Consider the following 26,543-nt stretch of genomic DNA (forward strand, 5'->3'; position numbering starts at 1 on the left):
CTGTACAACCTCTGGTTTAGTCAGTTTATCCAGGTCCGATCTCCTTAAATGCCCACCTTTTTGCAGTTTCTTCAGTTTTAATCTACAGTTCATAACCAATAGATTGTGGTCAGTGTCCACACCTGCCCCTGGAATTGTCTTACAATTTAAAACCTGTTTCCTAAATCTCTGTCTTACCATTATATAATCTATCTGATACCTTCTAATATCTCCAGGATTCTTCCATGTATACAACCATCTTTTATGATTCTTGAACCAAGTGTTAGCTATCATTAAGTTATACTCTGTGCAAAATTCTACCAGGCGGCTTCCTCTTTCATTTCTTACCCCTAATCCATATTCACCTACTATGTTTCCTTCTCTCCCTTTTCCTACTCTCAAATTCCAGTCACACATGACTATTAAATTTTCACCTCCCTTCACTATCTGAATAATTTCTTTTATCTCATCATACATTTCATCAATCTCTTCATCATCTGCGGAGCTAGGTGGCATATAAACTTGTACTACTGTAGTAGGCGTGGGATTCGTGTGTATCTTGGCCACAATAATGCATTCACTATGTTGTTTGTAGTAGCTTACCCGCACTCCTATTTTTTAATTCATTAAACCTACTCCTGCATTACCCCTATTTGATTTTATATTTATAACCCTGTATTCACCTGACCTGACCAAAAGCCTTGTTCCTCCTGCCCCCGAACGTCACTAATTCCCACTATTCTAACTTTAATCTATCCATTTCCCTTTTTAAATTTTCTGAAAAAGAGCTAAAATAACTTCTTCCTACTAATACAAAAATATTCCTGCCTACAAAAGTTATTTTAAAGTGCTGTTTGCTTTGCCATGTCGTACAATGTGTTCTAACATTGCCCATATTGATGCATTGTGGTCCAATGAATTTGTAATAGGCAAGATTTAATTAAGTCTCTCACGGAGAAGTGAATGTTGAAACTTTTGCTTCACCAACAGTGAGACTCATAATTGCTGCTCTCAGCATTGACTCTCTTGAAACAGGAAATAATTAACTTTGGTAACATTTATTGAGTAACCTCTCTTGTTTGAATGGAGCCTTTCATTATTCATTTGATCCACAGAATGTCATCAGTATCTAATCAAAATCTCATCAGTCTCCCCATTCTTGTACACAGTGAAACTGATTTATTGTACCATGCCAATAACGAGGAGTGGAAAGGAGTTCATTACCAAACCATCTACACTCAGTGGTGTGAAATAAACCAAGAAAATGACTGATAATAAAACTAAAGTGGGAAATAGTAATCAAAACAGCAGCAGATAGTACATGCAGGCTGATACTGAGCTTACAGGTTAATCAAATGAACAGAATCACTGAAAACAAACCTTTAAAAAGAAAGAATGTACAATTTGTGTTTCAAAACAATGAGGCACCTACGGAATATAAATGTGGAGGAACAGTGAAATCGATAAGTAATAATCTAGAACAACAAATGTATACTAAACTGAGTATCATACCTTTTTTTAGCAATATGAGATGTCATTGTATATTATACTGAAACTGTATTTATTTTGTCTTGATTTTTTTTATTTATAAATTCATTTTGTCTCTGTATGTGATTTTTTAAATGTGAATTTCCTTGTCCAAGCAAATATTTAAAAATTAGAACCAGTGTACTAACAATTAGTTCCACGTATTTCTTGAATTTCTCTGGAACTACAGCAATGTTATGAACGTTTTCATGAGATAAATCACAGTTCTGTTTGTCACTCAACATTACAAATTAGTTGTGTAGCATTTTTTATTTTTTGTACACAAAAATGTCGACCATGTCCAGAACAGATTTAGTTTGCACTTCCAGTTTCTTCAGTCTCTTCTATCAAATACTGCCTCCTTGGAACAAATAGAAAAGTTAACTATCATTGGAAATATCACTGTTCATTTTGTTGGTCTATGCTTCTCGCACACCTTCAAAACAGTAGATTAAGTATGACAACAAGAGTAGTGACTTCAAGGCACTCATCCTGAACTATTATTTGTTTTGTCTCATACTGCATGAATTTTAGCCTTTTATTTTGCTTAGAACTTAAACTTCACCAAATATGGCAGTAAAAATTGAGTCTGGCTACATTATGTTGTTCTACTTGTGTAGACTGGTGCATTCAGCCCTTCCAGATGCTCAGTCTGACTTTCAGTTCAGTACAGCCATCATGTGATTTCTGAGGGTGTGATCAGTGAAGCTGTGTGTTACAAAAATGGAATAGTGGAATTTCAAACAATGTTGTACCAACAAGTTTTGTGTTAAACTTGCAGAATCTATGAGTGTGACCTTTGAAAAGTTGAAACAGGCCTATGAGATCAAGAGCACAAGTTTTATGCTGGCAGACATAATTTTTGGAAGGCCAAGCACATGTTGAAGATAAACCTCACTTAGGGAGACCTTCAACTTCAAAAACTGACAAAAATGTCAAATGCGTGCATGCTCTTGTCAGATCAGACTGGTGTTTAACACTAAGGATAAGTGAACTGTTAAATTTATCTACTTTCACCATACATTAAATTCTGACCAAAGTTTTGCACACGTGAAAGGTCTGTGCCAAAATAGTGCTGACAAACCTCACAACAGAGCAGAAGGACAATTGAAGAAATGTGTGCACTGATCCCTTGAGAGTGCTGCCGACGACCACGAGTGGTTCAGTAATTTGATCACAGCTGATGAACCCTTGATTTTTTTAGTACGATCCTGAGACAACGCAGCAAAGAGAGGAGTAGCACACCAAGACATCTCCTTGACCAAAAAAAGCTCCAATGAGCAAATCAGAGATTAAAACAATGCTGATTTGCTTTTTTGAAGTAGCGGTATCATGCATAAAGAATTTGTTCTTCAGGGCAAACTGTCAACCAAGTGTTTTATAAGGATGTCCTTGAAAGGCTCAGGAAAGGGGTGAACTGAGCGAGAACAGACAATGCACCCTAAAGGATGCAAGGATACAGCATCATGACTATGTCCCCATGTCACCTGGCCACTTCCATCATGGAATTTTTCACTTCATAAGACATTCATGTCATTCCACAACCCTCTTATTCATCTGATCCGAGTCCTTTTGACTATTTTCTGTTCCCAAAATTGAGAAATGTCATAACAGGATGTCATTTTGGGACTGTAGAGAACAGTCCAAGGAATGTGACTGACGTGTTACAGGCCTTACCAGTTGACTACTTTGAATGGGACAATATTTTTGTTTGAAAACAATAAAAACTTTGATAGACAAAAAATCACTCTCGTTGCTTTTCTCACACAACTCATACTGTTCAAACAGAGCAATAAATTCATTATCATTTTGTATGATTTTAAAGACTAAACTATCAAGTAGGTTGAGAATATTTTTATGGAGACCTTCACATTAACAGCAAGGATTATATTCATCAGTATGGATATTAATCATCTCACATGTAGGTAACAAATTTCATTATAATTACAAGGCTGCAGCAAAAAATTTACACTTTATTTTGCAATTGCACATGGTACAACAAGTTTGCGACCTAGGGGGGAGGGGGCACGTTTTGGATAAATCTTTAATGTGCAGCAACATGTACGCTGTATATTTTCGTGTTACGAAGGTAAAAATTCGAATTCCACCAAATACCGCATGTTACTTTCCGAAGCACTGAAATCACGATTGCGATGAGCAAGCCAGACATAGCCCATGTCACGTGATCTCGCCAGCTGATGACAATTGACAGCACAGAACACGTAATGTAGTCAGCCAACAGCAAGAACAGTCTGAAGTAGCGCGAACACACAAATAAAAAAAAATTAATGGTTTAAATTAATATACATAGTGTTGCTACGAGAAAAACAAAGCTTTCCAATATAATATTGGTCTTCAAGATTAAATATAATGTTGATCTTTTTTGCGCATTGTACGCTTTAAGATACACCACACAAATGTGCCAATAAAATTTTTAATAACGAAGTAAATGTCTGATCTGCTGGGACCGAAATTCTTCTAGATGATCGTCCTCAAAGAGTTGATTTTTAAATGAGAGTCAAACGCTCTGAGATTTAAGAAATTCATCGTACATTCTCGCACATAGTTCATCTTGCGTAAAAGGAAATTTACTTTCAAAGTACCGCTTTTCAAACCACCATTCGCAATATTTTCTCGTGACCTGTTAGAAATTGGTTCGTTTGAGCAGTTGCCAGAGAGTGCAAGATAACAGGTGTCACTGCGCTTGCGCAGCTACGATGATGCAAGAAGCCCGATGTTCGTATGTGTAAAACATCAAAAGGTCTTGCATTATGTCATAAAAGAAACAAGACATCAAATGATACTTCAAGAGCATCGGAATTTCATGAACCATACTAAAATGCAAAATTCGTCGTGAAGTGCACCTTCATATGTCCAGATTCAGATGTAAATTCTTGCGTGACTGTACTGTATTATCTCATGTTTGGTTCTTTATTTTGGCATAATGCCATAGAGCTAGAAGATAGAAAACGTGCACTTGAAATGCAGCGAACAATTCAAACTAGCCAACAGTGTGAAATTAAACGCTTCGTTTCACGTAAATTGACTGCCTCGACGGAAAAGATGAATAAAAGCCAAATCTCTTTATCAAATCAACAAAAATAACTTCATTATGCTGCAAGGCGATTAATGCTTGACTGTCAGAAAGGTGGAAATAAAACTTGAAACTAATAACATATTTTAGCCTTCATATAGCTATGCGAACGTATTTTAATTCATTTGATAGCTCCCGACCACATAAATCCGTTCTGTTTTCATTTAATTTAAGAACAATAAATGACGAGGAAACAGCAAAATCACTAAATGTAAACGCATGTCATGTGGAGACTACCCACCTCCCCCTACATCTCAGATTGCTCTGGCATCAGCCCCGGATCTACGATATTTCCGAACCGGGGCAATAAAGCCTTTGACACACTTTGCTGTTGGCATACACTAGTATGAGCACTGTGGTTTGATGTGTATCTATATCCATATTCCGCAAGCCGCCTGACTTTGTGGTGTGGGGCGGAGGGTACCTTGATTACCTCTATCGGTTCTCCCTTCTATTCCAGTATCGTATTGTTCGTGGAAAGAAGGATTGTCGGTATGCCTCTGTGTGGGCTCTAATCTCTCTGATTTTATCCTCATGGTCTCTTCGCGAGATAAACGTAGGAGGGAGCAATATACTGCTTGACTCCTTGGTGAAGGTATGTTCTCGAAACTTCAACAAAAGCCCGTACCGAGCTCCTGAGCGTCACTCCTGCAGAGTTTTTCTTTGCGACTTAAATTTTTTTTTTTTTTTTTTTGCAGAAGTGGGATACAATAATATCCTGTGTTAGAGTATTGTTTCTTACCAGTCAAAAATCACATAAATTTATCTGAAAACTAAAACAATGAAAAATTCCCAGAATTCTAAAAAATTCCCGGGTTTTACCCGGATGAAAAAATTCTCGGTTGTTAGCTACTGCAAACGGGATACATGTACAATTTTGGGAGGGGGGGGGGGGGGGGGGTATATCTTCTGAACAATAATGGAGGAAAGAGAAACACTGGACACTGCTTTAGTCAACATTTGACAATGCAGTTGAGAGAACTGTAATACAAAGTGCTGTTATAGTGGATGGGTAATAGACTGGGTTTTGACATGGTCCTTCCCTTTCACAGGCAATGTGCTAGCAAAAATGTTACCCGAACATGCTCCTATGACTGACTCAAATCTCCAGCTTGTCACAGGCTCCTCTCCTTTCCTTCCACTCTCAAAAACTCTCTTACAGTGCTACAGGAATAACGCTTTCAAAAGAAGGGATATCAATGGAGTTCGGCTTATCCATAGTCTCAGGATTGTTGCTGGGAACAAATACTCTATGTGGAGTATATGCTGCACTGATTATATAAGACAATTTAAAACAGTATGCTCGACAAGGGTATAAAATTTGGACCCCTAAAATTCAAAGACTGCATTTCCAATTATGCCATCCCACCAAGACTCACAGATGGACTTAAACCTTCACCTTCTTGTGGGTTCATCCCCTTTATTTCCAAACTATACAGAGGCTTTTCCACAGTGCTGTAGCATTAGTATCTTTGAGAGAAACAATATAATAGGGCATTTAACTTATACATACACTGGCTGACTGAGAAAGGGAAGCATCCAGAAGGAGACCTGAGGTTAGGCCCCATTCTTCCAATGTTTTGGAGGTGCACAGAGGTGTTACTCCTGTTGTCATGGAGTGAGGAGTCATTGGGTATGATCTGAGGTCACTGTCAATAATGATCATCTAGGGTAATGCAGAACCGTGAGCCATTGTTGAACACAATGTGATGCCATGCATCGACAGGCCACGTTTCCTTGTCACAGTGCCACTTCAAATACAACTGTTTGTGTTGTGGCATTAACAGCAGCCTACACATGGGACAGTGATTCTCTAGTCTAGCTGTTGCTCGTCTCTGACCAATTGTGCTGGATGACACAGAATGTTGCATGAGTCCAACACTTGTTTTCCCCTGGCAGGGACGGATGTCCAGGGGTTACAATAGGGTCGGTGCACAATACGAGGATATTCCCTTGTGGTGGTCAGACATGATCAACCGGAACCTTGACAACGAGTACACCTGCCATGATGTTCTTACGTAGTCCAGTACTGTCACATCCGAATGCTCCATAAATATTGCATGATTTCCACACCAAGTCAAATGGAGACCCACAATGAGGTTGAACTATGTCACAAGCTGATATACTGTCTCACACGAGTATGCAGCATCTCCATGTCCTTCAAAGTGATAACTTAATATCTGACATTGTTGTTACCCCAAGAAGCCTGGTAAGAACAATGCTGAACTCTGGTGGTCATTCTATAAGTCACAGAGAATTGCAGCTCTAAATCATTTCTGTATGAAGTTACACTGACATTGTACTAGGTTTTCTGGGTGCTTCAGGTAGTTTTTTTTTTTTTTTTTTTTTTTTTTGTCAGGTAGTGTATAATTAGTGCAGCATATACTTCGCACATATTCAGCAAAGTCATTATCAATGACAACACTGAGACAGTAGATAAGCCACTCTCATTGGTGCGCCAAGCTTTTTTTATTTTGTTTTTATTTTTATTTTTTAATTGGTAGGTTATTTCAAGAATAGGGAATTACAGACTGTTTGAACTATGGTACAACAGGATTATTTGAGTTCATAACACACAAAATGTAGAACAAAGACAATTTCAGTACACTGTAAAGGTGAAGAGATTCACCGAATTAGTTTTATGGTATAAGTTTGCTCTCAGACTATGTTTTTTCAATAGCCTATTTCAGCTCAGTCACAACTTTGATAGATAACTTCCACGTTCCTTTTCAGTGAATGTCTCTACAAAACCAAAGTTATTTTGGATAACTGTGTAAATAATGTATGCTGTCATACAATGATCTAGTGTGGCAAAAGAAAGCTGAAAAATAGGTATAGAGGTCGACGAAAAGATAAGACATACAGGAACACGAGCTGCAGCATATGACATACAAACCATAAGATTCCATCATACAGATTCTGATATTAGCACTGTACGGCGGTGTACAGAATAGAGAAGAGACATACTTGAACCCCATTTTGGCTAATTGGATACATGTTTTCCTAAGTGAATGCTAGGACATTTCCTTGACAAAGCCCAAAATCAATTTCATCTCCTATTTCTGTCAACTCAGAGGTTTTGATGCATTCCTAATGACCTAGATGTCAACACAGCAACAAATCCTAAATTTATTTCCTTAAAGCTGACATGGATTTGATGATGAAACTAAAAACAACCTTGGAGATTTTTTTCCATAACTTACCATGTTTCATAAAATTTCTTAAAATATAAGTTACACATAAGCCCACTGTGATACAGTAAATCTTTGCAAGCTATAAAAAATAACACATGATCTCTTAACACCTTGGAGATCAAGCCCAGGCATAGCTCGGGACAAAACTTCGCGTTAAAACAACCATGCCTGATTATAGAGAGGGTTTTGATTTTTCTCAAGGAATGAGCTATCTATTACTCAAAAACTGAACTCATTTCATATGAGAACGATATTCAGGTGTCTTGTGATCTGCCCCTTGAATGGTGCTGCCTTCCCTTGTCAATTTACAGAATTATTTCAAAAGAAACATTAGCAAATGTAGCACCTGCTTTCACGAATGGTTGAACCAATATGATCCCACTGACGAAATTTTGTGTGTATACTCATTAGGTTTCGCAGTTTGCTATAACTCTGCTACAAATACATCACATTTGTAGAGTAAGCAAGAAATTTTGAAAGCTCAGGAGGAAGACATGGCTCAATAAGTCATAATCTCACGTTTTTCTTTGGAGGATAATTGTACTTTCTGTCATCATTATTTTAAAATTTGTACTCTACCAGTGAACTAAGTAAATATGAAAAATAAATCTCTAAGCTTGGCCCTTTTTTGGTATATATTACTCCTCAAGATACATTGATTACATACATGCACGGAACAATTTGAAAACTAGCATTGCCTGTTTCCTAGGCCCAAAATTCCTATAAATGCTCGGTCTTCAACGTGTTAAGTTTCATATTACCAATAGGATATCAGATGGTCTAACCGCTCAATATAAGATTAGGATGAAGGGAAAAATTTACAAAAACTGTTGACTACGATAAGCAATGAAATACACTGCCAGACAGAGAAAACATCCCATGATGAATAAATCATCAAAAACACTATGAACTCTATGACAAGTACAGCTAACAGAGAAAGAAAGAATCCATGATGCCAATGTTGTTGTAAAGTGTCAAATTGCCGACATATTGTGATCCATATCTGTGTTTGTGCACTGACTGCACCCTGAGTTTTCTGTGTCTCACATTAATCTCTCAGCAAATGTGATGATGTCTTCACAAATCTTTAACAGAGTCAGCACATAGTTTGACATAGAGCCAATATGATGCAACAGTAAAGGTTACCTGAAACAATTCTTCAGAAGTTGAACCCTGTGTCTTAAAAAATATTAAATGTTTTCTGGTGAACTGTTCAGGGCATATTATTTTTTCCCGGATAGATAGAGCATAAATCCAGCAGGGAAATAAAAACTAGCATTAATAACCATAAATTATCACTGCTGAAAACATTAACAAAGATCACACCATTTTTGTTAGATCCTATATTGAATTTGTAACAATATGAATTGATTCATGATGTAAAGCTGACCTGGAGGGAACAAAATATCTTTAAAGGCTACAGGAATGGACAACAGACATCATTTAAATTGCATATGAAACCCACGGAGTAACTATCTCATTTCAGTGTGGAATACTGGGAACAGAAATTAAAATTTGGACGTAATGCCCAATATCGAGCAAGACAGCCTAATGCAAGGTAATCAACATCTTAAAACACTTATCAAATTATACTTATATTGTTTTCATTGTATGCTACAGAACAAGAATATTTGTTCACAACTTATCTATCATCTTCCACTTTTAAAAACTCACTCATTCACTACCACATCAACATCGTATTTCTTGTGGTATTCCAACAGCATTGATGGTTTCTTCAGAGGTACAATATAGAAATGAAATTGCTATTTACTCACATATAGTTTACAGAGATATGTAACTTTGTTCTTGAGTAATATAAATGTAGTAGAACAAAAACATAAACTCGAGAAAAAAATGATATGTTATAGAATTTGTGATATAGAGGAAATTAGGGTCAATCCAAATGAAGTGGTCCAATAAAAATTAAGTTGGTTGCTTGGCCGTTTTTAAATATTTTAATGTTTTATATGTGATTACCGTATAATTGACAGGTTCAAAACAAGTTTTTAAAAAATTTTACCTTTACTGAATGGTGGCCATTTTAGTTTGTCAGCGCACGATGATGTTTCAGTTTAGAGAGGTTAGCAAAAATATGAATATCTCTGCACTGGGTTAAGTTACGACATTGCAATTGACATGACTGTTTTTAGAAAAGTGTCTTTCACAACATTGTCTATTACAGAAAATACCCTAAATTCAAAAATAACCAGTCAAAATGACATCCAAAGTTTGGTATCCAAATTTTCAAAAATCCAGTTGTTAGGACCAAAAATAACAAACAAGGAGTGATTTACAAGTTTTTTTTCCTATAGTTAAATATCATACACTACTAACTTCATATAGAGCAAGAACAATTACAAATGTTTCCTTAATTTTTTATTAATTTTTGAAATTTGAAAATTTTTATTTTTTGTAAAATAATATAAAAATATGATTTTTGCACAGTTGGTACACCTATATGAGAGCAATGTACTGTAAAAATTTCAACATTGATATCTGACTGTGAACAAAGATATGAATTTTTGAAAATGAGGAAATAGTTCACATTACTCTACAGCTGATCTTATGGCTGTTGCCTATTCATGTGTGATATTGATGGGATATTATCAATTATTATTGAAGTAAGGTGCTGAATTATATACAAAAAGTAGAAACATTACTGAAATAAACATTTATATTATTTTGACACACTTAAAATAAATATGTTCAATTAACATCCTTCGAGATGCAACTGTTCCTAAAGCTGTTGGTGAATGTTAAGAGCACTTATTTCTTCAGACAGCTTGTGTGGTATAGAATAAGACCTCCCAGTTGTTGTGGTAAGTTCAAGCACTGAAAGTTTCCTTAAAACATTTTTCACTGTTATCCAAACTTTGTCACTAGTAGATTTCTTGAATGATGTTCTTAGGCCAGCAAGGGTGGTAAAAATGCACAAAACATCATTGTTTTCCAAACCTGTGCAAGTCACCACTGTCCATCATACACACAAGCCACTATGTCATTCAATGTTAAAGACAGAGATGTAATTTTACTGACACAATGATCCCCATAAATTTCAGTTTCTGATGTCACATAGCATTGCACTAAGTTTTCTGCAATGCCAAGGAATTTGTGGAAATGCCTTGTTCCTTTTATTGCTATAGTTTTCAAATCTAGTTCGAAGTGCTGTTTTCATATGCAGAACCACTTCTTCTTTCTTCATCAGAAAATAGGTAGTGCCTTTAATATTATCCTTGCAAAAGACACACATGTACTGTACTGTGAGAATTTGGTCTGTGGTGGGTCTTTATAGGCTGGCTTTTTCTTGCTTCACATTTTGTTGTACCTCCTACTCCACCTGCATTTTGACCATGGCAAGATGCAAAAAAGTGCCATTCAGCCTCCAACCCAAAGTCTACTTTGACTAACACTTCCATCTGAAATGTATATCAGCTTCTGAACCTTGGGCAAATTTTCTTTTATGTAATTTATTACACACTTTTGAAACACATGTACAGCCAAACTGTTAAGCTCCAAGTAATCGCTTAGAATGCAGATTGAAGAACAGCAAACTTCATCTTTCTCATTTTTAAAGCAGAGAATAAATGGATGCACTGTTGATTGATCACTGACCCAGTGGTACCCCTGTATTGCATGCTGAATCACAAATGTAAAATTTTCTGCAAAATCAGCTAGCACTATACATTCAGTTACATGAAGTTGTGCTTTTCTGTCCTTCAAAAACTTACTTTGGATTTTAGGAACATAGTGGTGACTTTTGAGTTTTTGGAAGTTATCAATGAATGAGTCCAAGTACTCTTCCTGAAATTTAACCACTGTTATCATTTCTGCCCTGTCAGTTGTGACCCACTGTTTGAAGGTAATACTGTATGGCATTTCCTTATCATATTTGTGAAACAATTCAATAACAGTTTCCTCACCAGGGCATTTATTACACAAACTCATCATGCAGTCGTAACTGTTAGTACCACAGACCATTAAATCTAGTAACTCTCTGTAGTTAAGATCACTGAGTTTTGCACTCACAATCATCAGTTTGACATTTTGACGATATAAACAAACACATATGGAGTGTGTCCCTGAGGATCCAGCCAAAATACACCATTTAGGGACAGTCACAAAATTTTGACCTTCCAATTTTTCATTCAGGATGATAATTTTTGAAAGCTACATAAAGTTCATTTAAATTTGACAGCACTAGTCGTTTCTATTTTGTTACTTTAACTCCAGTCATTTCTACTTTGTTACTTTAACTCCATTTATAACAACTCTTTTGCTATCTTTGCAACCTGGGCACATTCTACTGTTTACATCATCTTCAAAAAACTGCTGGATCTTTTTAATTGTTTCTTCACCTATAACTACTCCTTTCTTCTTTTCTAAAACTGGAAGAATGCCTTGCTCTTTCACTAATGTTTGGGTTAGTTTAACCAAATGATGAGAAACACTGAATTCATGAACTATCTTTTCTCTTGACCATGAGTCATGGAGCAAACTTAAAATTTTAACTTTTTCCTCTTTAGATGTCACTGAACATTTAATTTTTAATTTCTCTATTAAGCCCAAATATTCAGTTTCAGATGATGCTGGAGGTAGGTTTCTTCTTCTTTGGAAATAATGTTGTATCCGTATTTTTAAAGCATGATTCCAAGTCTTTTCTAATTTTGTCTGAAATTTGTTGTGCCTTATTTTCAATAGCTGCTTTTCTTTTTCTGCTACTTAATATTATTATTTTCGAAGCAGGAGATACGTCTAACTTAGAACAAGAAAAATCCAATATGCTAACAGCTTCCTCATTAGGAATACAGACAGTCACCACAACCTGGTTCTTATGAGAAGTTCATTCAAACTCAATGCCTGAAGAAAGTGACAATAAAACAGAAATGGGAAATAAAAACATTGAAAATTGAAGTGCTGGCAAGTTATTACGCACAGAAACACACAATCTAGCTTCATCATAGAGTACAAAAAAGACAAGGAACAATTTACATCTGTTATTCAGAGAGTGATCCGAAACACTCTGGAGAGCTTGTAAGGGCATTGCTGTATAGGTTACACTGAGAAATAACTGTTAAGGAAAAAGTTCAATATGTTGATGTTTCAGAGTTAATTAGCACTGATGTTAGCCAATCATGCTGTTGTGTGTGCAAATTCTAGCAGTCAATGAAATGTAATTAGTGTCAGTTGTTCCCATAGCATAATTGATAGCACAAAAGAGTGCTCAACTTTTGGCTCAGGTTCGATCCTCACTACCATACCATGTCCAATTTTTATTAGCACTCTCTTGTTTGGTCAAATAAAAAACACATTTGGTGACACAGTCTCTGGTGGATTGCTTGAATTTGCACACACAGCTTCGAATTAACTTGGAGACAGTGCAATGTAAGGAATATATTTCTTAACAATTTATTCTCAGCACAACCTACAATGGGACAACCTCACAAGTTTTTCAGACTGTTTCTGACCACTCGGTATAAAGCAGCAGAAAAGACTATTGGGAAAACTAAACCTAAAGACAAGAGACAATGAATTACAGCATATACTGTATTATTCATCTTACTAAAAATAGAACAATGAGTAAAGATGCAAGTGACGAACAAGTAGAAGCCGAGTGCAGACAACTAAGGATTATAGTCAATGGAGAAGCTAGGAGAGTATAGGAGAGCTTACTTGAGGAATAGTGCAGACAAGATGAAGAAAATATTTATAGTAGAAGAAATTATTTGCTCTACAGAACAGCAAATAATTTTCTTAACAAACACAAAACACCAATTCCAGGTAAAGTAGAAGACAGAGGGGAAAATGCTGTTAGGTGAAGACATGGTGAGGAGATGGAAAGAATATAGTGAGAAGTTGTATAACTAACACCTTTATCAGAGAATGTAATAGGAAAAGAAGATGAAGCAGATGAAGATGACAAAGGAAACAAGATTCTACAACAAGAATTTTAAAAAAAACTCTTAAAAGATCTACAGGAGAACAGACCAATGGGTATTCATGTCATTTCTGTACAACTACTAATGAAGAATTTTGGTGCCAGTGTGAAAATGCTGCTGCTGAAAGTAATTGGGTTTGTGTACAACAAAGGAAAATATGCTGTTAACCTCCAGAAATGCATCATGCTTCCTGTACTGAAGATTGCAGCAGCTACAAAGTGTTAATAATACCGAACCTTAAACATAATAATGCATGCATCAAGAAATATCATGAAAATAATTCTTAGGAGAAATGAAGAGAAGGTGGAGAATATGCTGAGTGAAGATCAGTTTGGATGCAGAATGACATAACAAACATGAGAGCCAATTCTGGCACTGGGGCTTCTTATCGAAAAGCAAATGAAAAATAAACCAACTTATATTGCCTTTGTATAACTGGTAAAGGCATTTTAAAATGTTATCTGCCACGAGATGCTCAGAGTGCTTAAAAAGTAGGTCTAAAACACAAAGATATGTGAGTGACACTCAGCTTCTATAAGAACAAAGCAGCTGTGATTAGGAATTTTCATCAGGAACAAGAAGGAAAGACTGGAAAAGGCATGAAACAAAGATGCACTCTCTCTCCTCTCATATTCAATCCTTATACCAAGGAAACCACAGATCACATTCACAAAACTACTGAGATGGGTTACACAGTCAATACTGCTGCGACCACAAAGACAAAGTAAGATCTAGACTATGTCCTTGGCACTATGGGAAGTATTTTCTATAATCAATAAGCTATGAGAGTAACCAAGTGAAAATTAATGTGATGGTAAGCAGTACTGAAGAAGAATATGAGCCTTTGAGAACGTCAATTGTAAGAAAGGAGCTACATGTGGTACAGCAATTTACCTCCATGGGAAGCAGGACCATGAGGGATAGTAGAAACCAGAAAGAAATTGTGAGCAGAATCAAGTACGCACAAACTGCATTTTATCTGAGAAAGAACTTACTCATCTGCTAGAACACCAGTCTGGAAATAAGGAAACAGATCATGAAAGCAATTGTTTGATTGTGGCCCTTTATGGCTGTGAAACTTGGACAATAAGAAAACAACAGTGAGGAAGATTGGAAGCCCTGGAGATTCTATGCTACAGAAGGATGATGAAGATCAACTGGAGAGACAGAGTTACCAATGAAATGTTGCTTGGAAGAGTACAAGAAAGCAGTTATCTTTGTAGGCACATCAAAACGAGGATCATTTTACAACACAACACCACTGGAATAATAGCAGAAGGAGCTATTGAGGGAAGGAATCACCAGGGACGTCTAAGGATATCATACATGCAGGAGATCATGAATGATGTGGGATGTACTACATATGCTGATGTGAAGAGGAAGACATATAGAAGAGGGGAATGATGTACTGCTGAAACCAAACTCAGGGCTGAACACTACAGAGAGAAAAGAGACACACATTTTACATTTGCAAAAGCCATCATGTTGACTCTACAGAAAAAATCTATATAAATAAATAAATAACGAAATGAATAAATCACCAAACAGCCACATTTGTAGGTGTACAATGAGGAACAACGTTAAGTTAATTGTTGTCTATATGAGAAATGTGAAGCACACTGACCAAAATGTTTATATAAACTTTGTGCCAAAGAATCAATGGAATAATGAAAATGAACTGAAACGTGTGTGTATGTCAACAGTTACTGTAAGGCTTGTAAAAATATGGATTATCAATATTAAGTAAAAAGTTCAGTCTACAGAACCTCAGTCTTTGCAAATGTTCATTGCATAACACATCTATCAATATTAAGATGTGCCATTATTCCATGGTTGGGACACTTTACAAATATACAATTAATACAATTCTATTTATCTGAATTCAAAATGTCATTACTGATGGTATAGGATGGCTACGTATTCATTCCATCCGGAGTAAATGACAATGACAATAGTAGCAATGAGACTGAGACCAAACTGATTATCTTCTCGAATGTGGTGTATGATAGTGATACTGTTAACAGAATGTGATGAAAATGTTTAGTAGCACAATGCTACATAATTACATTCTATAGGCAATATATACCATAGTATATTTTAAAAATAATTATTCTATATGCATTAGTTATTTATTATTTTTGTGTACATTTTGTAATGTTATTTTCAATCCCATTATTCATTTGGGTGCAGTCTTGCAGCAGATTTTAAAATCAGTAGTTACTTTGAATAATATTGAGTCTACTATGATTTTCCAAATTCAGTATCAGTTACTAAATTAACAAGCTAATTAAATACAAACACAGTATAATCAATAAAAATAGTAGTTACATCTCGGAGATATTCAACAAAATTACTACTAGTTATGCTCCAATATATAACAGACATCAGTTGCATAGCATTAGTATGATCTGTGGATTATACAAATGCTTAACAAAAAAACACCTGTAAGAAGGCTAAATCTGCACCAACTGAATCTGTTATACCAATGTCTGTTGTAGAAAATGCCAAGTATCTTTAAATGCTGAAAATTTAGATTTCAGTTTGCTAAATATAACAATTTAGAACTGTTTGACTGGTTGACTGAATGACATAACAACAGTAGAACAAATTATACAGCATGAGTACTTAGGGCTAGCGCAAAAGAAGAGAAGTCAACTGAAATTCCTGTATGAATGGAGCAACAAATGAACATTTTAAGCATTAATTTTTGCAATAATGTCTATTGTGTTATTCTCATTGTCCTACATGAGATATACGTCTACTTCTAACATTGGTTCTCTAAATTTAACTAGGGCAGTCTTGTAACTATACTGTCTTTCATTCATGGATTTTCATTTACATTCTCTGAGCACCTATGGCACACTTTTGCGTAGACTATGAGGGCCTATTACAGCACAGCATCTCTGAATTACTTCACTGTCACTCTTATTTCATAAGGGCTCAAACATTAGAACAGAACAGAACACGCCTCACTAAGAGTTTGATACGTGATTTATTTCATAAATGTACCAATTTTCACAGAATTCTCCCAATAAATCAAAGTTTGCAATTTGCATTCTCTACAGCTGATTTCACGTTCGTTCTTGTCATATCACTATCCTAGTATTATCTCAAGATATTTAAATACTGTAATTTGGCGAAATAAATTAACTAGCAAATATTTTAATCTGATACAAGATACTTCACTTTGTTATGGACATGGTACTACATTTATCCACATTTAAAGAGAGCTGGCATTCTTAAAGGGTGCTGTCATTCTATACACCAAAAGTAGCTACAATATGCTCTAGTATCCTTAATGGGTGGTTGCGATTGATATTGGTCTCTGTGTTTGTGCAAACATTGTTTTTCTCTTACACATGGTATCTTTGAACAATTTGGCTCAAAGTGGAACAGGTGATAGTGGGTCCACAACCGATTATATTGATAGGGAACCAATGGTCAGAAACACATATTTATTGAATAATGGACATACACAGTGTACACCACATAACAATGTAGCTCATATAATTGTTCAAAGCGATGACTATCAGTCTCAGTACATGCATGGCAACAGAGCATGGGGATCTCACACACCAAGATCTTCACATAGCCCCAGGATATAAAGTCTAAAGGGTATTAGATCTGGCCCTTCCAATCCACAATCCAACGATGAGGGTACATGTTGCAGAGGTGCTCATAGCCATTAACACTTAAATGGGTTGGTGGACCATTGTGTTGCAACTATGTTCTTTTGCGGATGGCAAGGGGTGCAGTATCCGCGAACTGTGGCAGCATATCTCACAGTAACACCAGGTAATCTGGACCTGTCAAACAGACAGGCAGCAAATAAAGTCCTATTATGTGATCTTGGACAATGGCTACCCATATATTGACAGAGATCTGTTACTGGTTGCCACTGACGTGGGTGGCATGGGACCTGTCCTCATTCCAGACACGACTGTTGAGATTTTGAAAACACCATCACCAGTGGCTGTTGAAAACGCCATCACAAGGGAATGAAACCTGATCCGTGAACAACACAAACTGTACAAAGTTCAGCACTACAGCACTGCAAGGTAGATACTTCACTGACAGTAATGAATGCAGGGCTCAAAATCCGTTGATCCTGGTGCTCAAACATGTCCTTTACAATAGGGGCGTAATAGCTGTTCCACCAGTAATCTCCACACTATATTCTTCGAAATGTGTCTTTCACGGACAAGTTGGCAGCCACAGGATCTGGCAACATCTTAAAGTCTGGTGTCCAGACATGTAATTAGTGGGAACCTTGCCAGATTTTTGTGGTGTGAATGACCACGTCTCTCATAAGTTGGTATCTGTGGAGATAAATTTCTTCCAATTAAGATGACACTTGTTGGGAAAGCGTTCTCTGTACATGTGTCCTGTTTTGCTAGCACTACATCCTGCCGCACCATACAATAACTCCAACACCATACAATAACGTCAACTCTCGCGATGAGTAACATTCCATCTCTGACTACATGTCATGTACTGTAAACAATAACACACCTCACCATGGATACATCACAAGCTGTCTGGTGCAATGGACAACTGACACCAGGAATAATAGTGTGCATGTGGCACAAGTTAATGGACTGGTGTGATGCACGTGGTCATCACATGACACACATACTATGAGATAAGTTGTGTACAGTGTGTCTGGTGGCCAGGGCTCTATGCTGTTTACCATCCATCGTCTGTTCCATTGTACAACAGACACTCGGGATCTCAGTGAGAGCATGGCAGAGCTGCAAGCACTGTTGCAATACATGCATTAAGACAGGCTGTCATCACTTGAACAATTACTATTAGCTACATTGTTCTTGTTTAGTATATGCCATCAATGTCCATAACACAATAAATATGCATTTCCGACTACTGGTTCCCTATCTCAATATAATCAGTTGTGGACCCAATATCACCTGTTTCAATTTGATCCAAAGACATCCAGTATGAACAGGAATGACTTTTATTTTTTGCTGCTATCAAAGAACTGTTTACTGCACAAGAGATACTCAATAAAAAAGGGGTCGAATTAAAGAACACAACATATACGAAATCTAACAGGAATTCCATCAGGATCTGGTGCTTTGTTGCCTTTGAGCAGTCTTTCAATAGCAGTAGTGGTTATTTCAACATCATCAATTTGTGAATCCATGAAGCATTCAATACTTAGAACTGTTTCATTTACAGTAACAGAAATATCCCCTGCTCCCCACCACATACAAATACATGTGTTTAAAATTGGCCAACACGTACTAAGGCATTAAGTACAAGAAGAGGTTCACCACAGATTTCAATGAATGCATGTACACCTACATTCTACGTCAATAAAATGGTTTGAAATGCTGGCAACTCTTGTACATACAGGGTGTCGCACGAGAAATGGCCAAAACCTAAGGATTACGACAACAACTATCATTCAAAACAAGAACGTCCAGGAAAGATGGGCTCTAAAGCACACACTGTAAGAGCTATGAGCCATTCTTCATCTTCAATACTGTGAAACAAATCTCTTCTACTGCAAACTCTTTGCTTTCCAGATTCCACGAGGAGACAGTATGGTCAAAAACAAGGAATATTTGTCTCTAAACATGGGCTTTAAAATGCATACCTTAAGATCTATGAACAGTTATTCACTAAAAGAGATGTGTTAGACATTAGCAAAGGTGAACAAGGGCTCTTAGGTCTTAAGGTATCTACTTTTAGAGCTCATGTTTACTAGACCTTTTTTTTCTTGTTTTGGTCCATTCTACCACCTTCCAAAATATGGAAAGAACAAGATGCAGCAGAAGAGATTTGCTTCACAGTACTGAAGATGAAGAAGTACTCATAGCTCTGAAGGCATGCATTTTTAAGCCTACTTTTACCCAACTTTTTTGCTTCAAATGATTGTTCCTGTCATATCCCTGAATACTGATCATTCTTCCAGCGACACCCAGAATATTCTACTTACACAGAGAATCACGAGTACCAATACACAGCACATCCTAAAAAAGTTCATCACCATGTATTGTCATTCCAAATACTGGCACATATTCTCCAAAGATATCTTACAATATGTAGTTTTTACTATAATCCTTTACCATACGGCATTTTTGCACATCACATTATGTCTGGCACAATAACTACATTTTATTGATAATGGAGTGTCCATTCACACTTACTTTAAGTGAGTAACTTCCAGTCTATACTTTTCCCCTTCGATGGTCTATGTTATGTGTAAGAAAGGTGACCTATTGAATATGAATAAAGCCTAATGACGAACACCGCAAAATTTTTGTAATGTCCTCATCAGTTGCATGTCTCTTCTCAATTCAACAATCAAATTTTTTTATTGATCAACGACCTCAGTAGTCATTAGACATCGTGAGAGAAAAGAATGGGGCACTCCGTGGAACTTACGGATTTCGAAAGTGGTCAGGTGATTGGGTGTCACTTGTGTCATACGTCTCTACGCGAGATTTCCACACTCCTAAACATCCCTAGATCCACTGTTTCCAATGTGATAGTGCAGCTGAAACATGAAGGGACATGAACAGCACAAAAGCGTACAGGCCGGCCTTGTCTGTTGACTGACAGAGCATGCCGACAGTTGAAGAGGGTCATAATGGTAATAGGTAGACACCTATCTAGACAATCACACAGGAATTCCAAACTGCATCAGGGTCCACTGCAAGTACTTTGACAGTTATGATGGGAGGTGAGTAAACTTGGATTTCATGGTCGAGCGACTGCTCATAAGCCACACATCACGCCGGTAAATGCCAAACGATGCCTCGCTTGGTCTAAGAAGTGTAAACATTGAACAACTGAACAGCAGAAAAACGTTGTGTGGAGTGACGAATCACGGTACACTATGTGGAGATCCGATGGCAGAGTGCGGGTGTGGTGAATGCCCAGTGATCATCATCTGCCAGCATGTGTAGTGCCAACAGTAAAATTTGAAGGCGGTGGTGTTATGGTGTGATTGTGTTTTTCATGAAGGGGGCTTGCACCCCTTGTTGTTTTACGTGGCACTATCACAGCACAGGCCTACATTGATGTTTTGAGCACCTTCTTGCTTCCCGCTGTTGAAGAGCAATTCGGAGATGGTGATAGCATCTTTCAACACGATCGAGCACCTGTTCATAATGCATGGCCTGTGGCGAAGTGGTTGCATGACAATAACATCCCAGTAATGGACTGACATGCACAGAGTCCTGACCTGAATCCTACAGAACACCTTTGGGATGTTTTGGAGTGCCAACTTTGTGCCAGGCCTCACTGACCGACATTGATACCTCTCCTCAGTGGAGCAGTCCATGAAGAATGGGCTGCCGTTCCCAAAGAAACCTTCCAGCAACTGACTGAACATATGCTTGCTGTTATCAAGGTTAAGGGTGGCACAACACCATATGGAATTCCAGCATTACCAATGGAGGACGCCACAAACTTTTAAGTCATTTTCAGCCAGTTGTCCAGTTACTTTCGATCACATAGTGTATCTGTGCACTACTGAATGCGCTGCACAATATGATGTACAGTTTTAGTCAGACCAGAAAATAATTAAATAATAGCATTTATCCTATTTACAGTCAAATTTCTTTCCAAGCATCTTCTGTTCAAAACTGCAACAGAATGAAGCGGCACTAGCTCATACATGTACAGGAATCCTTTCATACTTGATTTTCGGCAACTGTTTCTATAAAACAGGAAACTAGCATTTTGCAACAATATCACACAAAAATGAGAATTGAAACACAGTTCATCCTCTTGATTTCCATTTCCAAATATTGTAACGCAACCGACAATATTTCATGTATTAATTTCACCCTTTTTCAAGTAGTTAATAATAATTTCTATGTGGTAATACAGAAAATAAATTACAGTATACCACCAAACATAACATTTCATATGTCATTAGAATCCTCCAGTCTAGTTCAGTAGTCGTCAACAGTGTCCTTACGGCTCACTAGTGGGCATTCCAGCTTACGAAAAGGAGGAGGGGGAGGGGGAGGAGCAGGAGGATTGAATACCCATGGTATAGTGCTTTGACAGTTTCTTTTTTTAGGTCGCTCTACCACTCTACTGATTTTTTTAGTACAGAGGTACAATGAATTTTCTTTCTTTACATTTGAAACTTTTATTTCCACAGTATACAAGTTTTAGTCAGCCAGTGTTCCTCAGTGAAAATGATCACTATCCCTTGTTTGAACTCAGCAGTTTCCTAGCATAAATTAAATATGATTCACTGCCAATCTGCGCACAGTTTGCCAGTTTTTTCTCCTGAAATTATCACCTTTAGTCAATTTTGAAGGTAGGTAATAATAGCAAGCAGACAACATCCTGCATTGCTATTAATATGAGGGTAATCCCAACAGTAAGGTCTCCTGAACTCTGTGTGGCACTTGGTCTCATTATTATGAAGAGTGCTTCACGCGCTGTGTGTAAACATGCGCACGTCACACTGAGGCGGTCAGTCTTGGCTTGACAGCCATTGACAATGGAGCTCCCGTTGGATGTTACCGCCAAGTGCGAATTGCCCGCAGTTATTCGGTTTTTGAATGCAAAGGGCACTGCGCCCATTGAAATCCATCATCAATTGACCAAAGTGTATAGTGAGTCGTGTATGGATGTCAAAAATGTTCGTAAGTGGTGTACAGAGTTTGCAGCTGGTCGGACCAAAATTCACAACGAACAAACAAGTGAGAGACCATCAATTTCTGAGGAGACAGTATAGAAGGTTGAGCAAAGCATGCATGAAGATCGGCGGATGACCCTGGATGATCTCTGCATGTTGATTCCTGAGGTTTCCCGAAGCACTGCTCACAGAATTTTAACAGAAACATTGAACTACCAGTAGGTGCGCGCAAGGTGGGTACCACACATGCTGACTGAGGACCACATGCGGCAACGAGCTGATGCTTCCACGCATTTCTTCACCGCCCTGCAGCTGAACAGGACAACTTTCTGGACATTGGCGCGGGTGAAAAAACCTGGGCATAGCACTTTACACCTGAGACCAAGCAACAATCACGCCAGTGGCAGCATCCTTCTTCGCCAAAGCTGCAGAAATTCAAACAAACACAGTCTGCTGGTAAAGTCATGACAAACGTTTTTTGGTATCAGAAAGGGGTATTGTCTGTCAACTTTTTACACACTGGGACCACGGGACACTGACAGGTACTATGATACTCTGAAAAAACTCAAATGGGCAATTCAGAACTGGAAAAAGAGGAATGTTGAGAAAGGGCGTACACATTCTCCGTGACAACGCTTGCCCACACATCGCTCAGCAAATCGTTGCTCTCCTGCAACGGTTTCAGTGGAACATAATCACTCACCCACCCTATATTTCTGACTTGGCGCAAAGTGACTATCACCTGTTCCCTAGGTTAAAAGAACATTTGGCCGGAAAGCAATTCAGCTCCGACGAAGAGGTGAAAGAAGAGGTTCATAACTTTCTGAACAGCATGGCAGTGAGTTGGTATGACATGAGCATACAAAAATTCCACAGCATCTACAAAAATGCATTGACAGAAATGGTGATTATGTGGAAAAATAGGTAAATGTTCAAGCTGTACACTGATGTAAACCATTGATCAAATGAACAGGTCTATGTACTTATAAAAAAAAGGAGACCTTACTTTTGGGAGTACCCTTGTAGTAGTCAGCAAAAGAAGATCACTGACAGCTGGCAGCAGTATTGCCAAATTTCAACTGCAAAGCACAAACTGCTACAGGTGGAAAACAATAGCAGTCACTATAACTGTGAAAACACAAGAGCATTACCACAGAGATGCATACAAACTCGGTTACATGACTGATTAAGGTAGACGCATAAAGAAGCTACAGTACCAAATCTACTCCAAGTGTTAGGGATCTTCTTTCACCATCTATTGTTCTGGCTGCTGTAGCACTGCCATTATTATCCTACCGTACCTCCTTCAGAGTGGAAGTGAATGAACTATTAATTCTGAATAACAAAATGTCAAGGTTTATTTTTAAAAATCAGTCAGTTTCCTCTTTAATGATCATGCCAGTGTTCTAAAATATTACATAGTTCTAAGGGAAGTCCAGGATCAGGTTTCATAACATACAAGGATATTGACTACACTATCATTGTAAAAAGATACCCCGATGTAACACTAATATTGGAAAACAATCAGTTTCTATGTATAACATAAAACATGAGATGTGATACTTAATTTGTGATACAGTGCAAACTGACAGTTCACACAGACAGGGACTTCAGATACTAAATGGAACATAACTAGAAATACAGAGGAAAACAGAGGTGATAATATACCAAATGGTTCATAAAAACAGTGAAATACCAGAGTGTTCATATGTTAAATAATAGCGCCTTTATTGTGACTCACAAATTTGTTACGATATCCAGCAGCACACGTGAATAAAATGTACATGTAATTACAGGCACAAAGTCGGACGAGAACGCAAAGATTTGTCTGCAAACACATTCACAACTATAATTATAGCAATAAAAGAAGTAATGTAAACAAAAATAAAGATTTTTGTAATCAGTGTGCCATTAACTCCAACTTCATTTAAACTTCAGAGTAACATATGTTACCACATAGACAAAAGCAGTATTATAATGAAATTTCAAAACCAAGAACATATATATGTAAAAGAGAAATAATAATATTTTCTCCAGTTATCTTGCACATAAACAGGTATAACTGACAAAATATATCATGCTCAATATCTTACACAAGGGAAACTAATGAAATATTGTTCATTCCTAAATACATTATAAAAGTTTCGTTGTCCAATTAAATTTGTTTTAATCATCTTTCAATTTAGAAATGACTCATCAAAATAACAAATACTTAATTTTTCAATCGGTATTGCCTGTCACAGCCCTCTACCTTTTTTTCCTTCCTTCTTTACGAAACTTTCCTTCATCAGTTTCCGAGTGTACTATAATGGACGAGAGGCCATGTGGCTTAATTAGCTCTGACAATATCTTACAGAAAGATATTCTAAAATGAGAAACTATACGAGTAGATTGGCTCCATAATAATTTCACCTCTAAGAAACCAAGATGACTTATTTGGATGTAACACAACACAAAATTTTGTGCTGAATCTCAGCAACACCCTTTCTTGTTATAGACTTCTGTAGTGAAGAAACTTGTCGCATTGCCACATGGTCCTTTTTTCAATCACCCAAAAACTTACAATTTATCTCTGGGAAGATTAGAGACAGAAAAGAAGTCTAAGATATATAGAAGTTTACACTCACTCTTAAAACGTGAAAGTGTCATCAAAACAAATTCTCTCTACTTCAGCATATCTGTCATACACATGTGGCACCACCACAACAACAAAATTTTTGTGACATGAGGGCGACGGTGGACCGGGCGAGCGGGCGCAATTCCACAGTACTGATTATAGCTTTCTTTTTTTGAGGTGTGGGAAGGGAGAGGAAGAAAAAGCAAGACAGTAGTGCAGTCTGCAAGACAGTAGTACAGTCTGCCCATTAAATAAATTAAAAATGTTATTCAGCCAACAGGCAAATATCCTGCAAACAAAAAAGTCCCAGAAAAATATCATATTTTTATTCAGGTTACCATCACAGATATAAACTGCAAAATTTGAACTATCACAATTACTAACAAGACACAGCAATACACAGCACTGGTTCCACTTCATGCAAAACGTCTTTGATCATGTGTTGTGCAAGAAAGGCCTGCTCTTCATGCTGAATATTTGTACAAGCTATATACTAAAGGTAACTGATAAAATCCAATATGTAATATATTTGTCTATGTCTAAGCATAGAATAGGAATGCCTTAAAATATATGGAGAATCTGTAGCAGGTACTTCAATAATATTATGTTAATTCTGTGTAAGATACTAATAGCATTATACCTTCCTTGAGAATTTACAGCAACAAGCTTCATAGCTTTATTAGATGTGCTAAACACTTAAAACAGTTAAACAATAAAAGCAAGCACCAACCAGAAAGTACCAAGGTCTAATGAAAAGGGGAACTAGGAAATCAAATATGTCAATTACTCTACTTCTGAGACATTTCAACATAAATAAAGGATAATAGTTCAGGGCAATGCAATATAAAAAATTATATCTAATAAACATAAAACTCTTCAATATACATATGGTTTCAAGCTATAAGTAGGCAAGAGAGAGTTATATCACATAAAAGTCATAAGCAAGATAGGAGACCATTTTCGAAGGGTCAAAAAAATTCTTCTCAATATGAGAAATCGTACAAAGACAGAAAGCTTGCTTATGTGCATTAAATGAAAGACATTACTTCGGAAATCTATTCCCATATTATAGATGTTTTCTAAACCTAACTGTAACCTCTGTACTGTTTCAATAAAAATTGCCAAAACTGCATATTTTTTGACTCAAAAAATCTTTGTAGTACAGTAGTGGTGTAAAAAGTTCACTATAACAATTTTAAAAAATTCAAATATAAACTGTCTATGATCACTTTCAAAATGAACACTACAAATTATTGCAAATCTTCCTTTAGTACTCAATACTTCATTTCTATACAATGTACACCTTATTTCACATTACTGTTTGAAGCATATAGAGATCCTAACACTTTGCAATTTAAGGGACTGAAGTGAAGAAACTGACATATCACATATAGAATAGGAAATGCAGAGTAACTCTCTAGGGTGAAACCCTTGCAAATGTAGTAAAACTGCATAGTTAAACATGAAATAAGATCAGACTAAAATGAAGCATAATATTTAATGACTGGACCAGAAACCAATCAAGAAATGGAATTTAATATATGAGATTACGTCTCCAATTGCCAGTTGC

At 37.0% G+C, this 26,543-nt stretch overlaps 1 protein-coding gene across 6 annotated transcripts in view; it reads right to left on the minus strand.

Annotated features, from left to right (window-relative positions):
* LOC126364371 (protein tramtrack, beta isoform-like) overlaps positions 1 to 26,543 on the minus strand; it is a 434,570-nt gene that overhangs the window by 342,944 nt on the left and 65,083 nt on the right. The gene's annotated exons all lie outside the window — the stretch shown is intronic.

This window comes from Schistocerca gregaria, chromosome 1 (genome assembly GCF_023897955.1).
Source record: "Schistocerca gregaria isolate iqSchGreg1 chromosome 1, iqSchGreg1.2, whole genome shotgun sequence".
In the NCBI taxonomy this organism is placed as follows: domain Eukaryota; kingdom Metazoa; phylum Arthropoda; class Insecta; order Orthoptera; family Acrididae; genus Schistocerca; species Schistocerca gregaria.